The sequence below is a fragment of the Propithecus coquereli genome, unplaced genomic scaffold, assembly GCF_000956105.1.
Source record: "Propithecus coquereli isolate 6110/MARCELLA unplaced genomic scaffold, Pcoq_1.0 Scaffold5535, whole genome shotgun sequence".
NCBI classification, from domain to species: Eukaryota; Metazoa; Chordata; class Mammalia; order Primates; family Indriidae; genus Propithecus; species Propithecus coquereli.
This window is the reverse complement of record NW_012151436.1, coordinates 5,527-7,998: the sequence shown is the minus strand read 5'-3', so window position 1 is coordinate 7,998 and position 2,472 is coordinate 5,527. Positions and strand designations below refer to the sequence as shown.

The following is a 2,472-nucleotide window of genomic DNA, read 5'->3' as shown; positions in this document are numbered from 1 at the left end:
GCCTGAGCAAGAGCGAGACCCCGTCTCTACTGAAAAATAGAAAAAAAATAGCTGGGCGTGGTGGCACATGCCTATAGTCCCAGTTACTCAGGAGGCTGAGGCGGGAGGATCGCTTGAGTTGGAGGCTGCTGTGAGCTAGGCTGACGCCGTGGCACTCTAGCCTGGGCAACAGAATGAGACTCTGTCTCAGAAAAAAAAAAAAAAAGTAATATAATAGGGCCTGGAAATGTCAGAAGTGAATTTCTAACTAACTCTCTGGTTTGAAAAATCCCATTTCCAAGTTGCTGTTTGTGATGGCTCTTCAGCTGTGTTTACTCAGCTGTGGTACACTCTGATCTTTATGAACCGTGAAGCTGGTAGAGTTTGGCTTATGTCGATTGATGGGATTTGGAGTGGATTTCACTTTTCTAATTTCTTAAGAAAAACGAGCATGCATGCATTTATTAATCCCCCTGATGCCCAAAGCCAAAGGTTTATCGTGTTTGGTTATAGGGGCCTGAAAGGTGATTCGGAGGTCATAACGTTTTCTCAAATTTTTCCACAATCTTTTCAAAGTTAAGCTCAAATATCGCTTATTTTATGCTTATTTTTGTAATCTCCAAAATGCTAAAATGCCACTTCTTTTACAAAAGTTGGTTTGACCAAGCAAATATTCAGTGGGTTCAATTTAGAAAACTAGCAGAAAAAAGATCTAAAGCTTATGATATTGCTCTCTGTGGGCCCACTCACCCACCAGCCCCCGAATCAGAATTAGAAGGGTACAAAAACTACTGTAATGTCCGAGGCAATGTTTTAAGAGTCCCAGATGCTTAATGCAAGTTGCAATATTAATAACCACAGATCAAACTACTGTGCTCTTGACCAAGACTGAGCATGACAAGCACGTCCATCTCTAACTTGCTTCTGTGGGCCTGAAAAATTAGAGACAATCCAGCATCTCTAGCTGAGGAGTCTTCTTCAAGGCAAGGATGTGTTTCAAGCCAAACACAACATGTGGAAAGAAGACTGTTCCACGTGTGCACATGGAAACTTCAACTTTCAATTCCACATTTCTCAATAAAAATGCTCCAGCATAAATGTCTGAGCAGGATAAATCGAGAGGGGCTGAGAGCTCAGTGACCGGATAAAACACCAAGAATGTCTTTACGAATAGGAAGACACCCCAATACTCATTACCCTGTTGCTCAAGCTCCTACCTTGAATCATATGAAACTATCATTTTTGTGGTTCGGAAATGGCTGAATATCAACTATTTCATGTGGTTCAGCTCACTACTAGGAAATTCTGCAGAACTAAGAGCAATTTTGCCACTTTTTTTTTTTTTTTTTTTACTGTTGACGGTCTAGCTGGTTTTTTGCTTCTTAGAAACATTATGGAAGAGTAGGCTTTAGGAAAGAAGAGTATCAAAGCTCATACAAAAACAACAGAAATTTTATCAATAAAAACATTTCAATAATTAGAAAGACAGGCTAAATTAACCTTCTAGGAAGATGTTTTCTACACAGTCTGTTTACAAAACATCTGCCTTTTGTATTTTTCCAAGATTCTCTAATTGCCACTAACAGTTCCTGGAAGATACATGCATCTTTCTATATGCAGGAAGAAGAGAAGGAAAAAAAAAGAGGGTTCTAGGTTCAAGCTGGAGGGGGAAGGATTAACAAGAAATTTAAGCCTCAACTTAACTTCCCAGGCTTTAGTAAGGATGAATTAGAAATTTAAGCCTCAACTTCCGGAACCATGGAGGGTGTTGAAGAGAAGAAAAAGGTTTCTGCTGTGCCAGAAACTCTTAAGAAAAAGCGAAGGAATTTTGCAGAGCTGAAGATCAAACGCCTGAGAAAGAAGTTTGCCCAAAAGATGCTTCCAAAAGGCAAGGAGGAAGCTCACCTATGAAACAGCTGAGCACTGTCGCAAGGAGCACAGGCAGACGCTCGGAACTGAGGTTCGAACGGCTGGATGGCAAGAAAAGCTGGCAGCTTCCCTGTACCTGCAGAACCCACATTGGCGTTTGTCATCAGGATTAGGGCTATCAGCGGTGTGGGCCCAAAGGTCCGAAAGGTGTTGCAGCTTCTTCACCTTCTCCGGATCTTCCATGGAAGCTTCATTAAGCTCAACAAGGCTTCGACTAACATGCGGAGGATTGTAGAACCATACAGTGTGTGGGGTGGTACCCAAACCTGAAGTTGGCAAATGAGCTAATCTACAAGCGTGGCTATGGTACAATCAGTAAGAAGCGAATTGCATTGGCAGGTAACGCTTTGATTGCTCGAGCTCTTGGTAAATATGGCATCGTCTGCAGGGAGGATCTGATTCATGAGATCTGTACTGTTGGAAAACGCTTCAGAGAAGCAAATAACTTCCTGTGGCCCTTCAGGTCGTCATCTCCACGGGGTGGAATGAAGGAACAGACGGCCCATTGTGTAGAAGGTGGAGATGCTGGCCACAGGGAAGACCGGATCCATAGGCTTGTTAGAA

General features: G+C 42.5%; 1 pseudogene; it reads left to right on the top strand.

Annotated features, from left to right (window-relative positions):
• Nucleotides 1–1,737: 1,737 nt before the first annotated feature.
• On the top strand, nt 1,738–2,465 carry LOC105821025 (annotated as a pseudogene).
• Nucleotides 2,466–2,472: the final 7 nt, after the last annotated feature.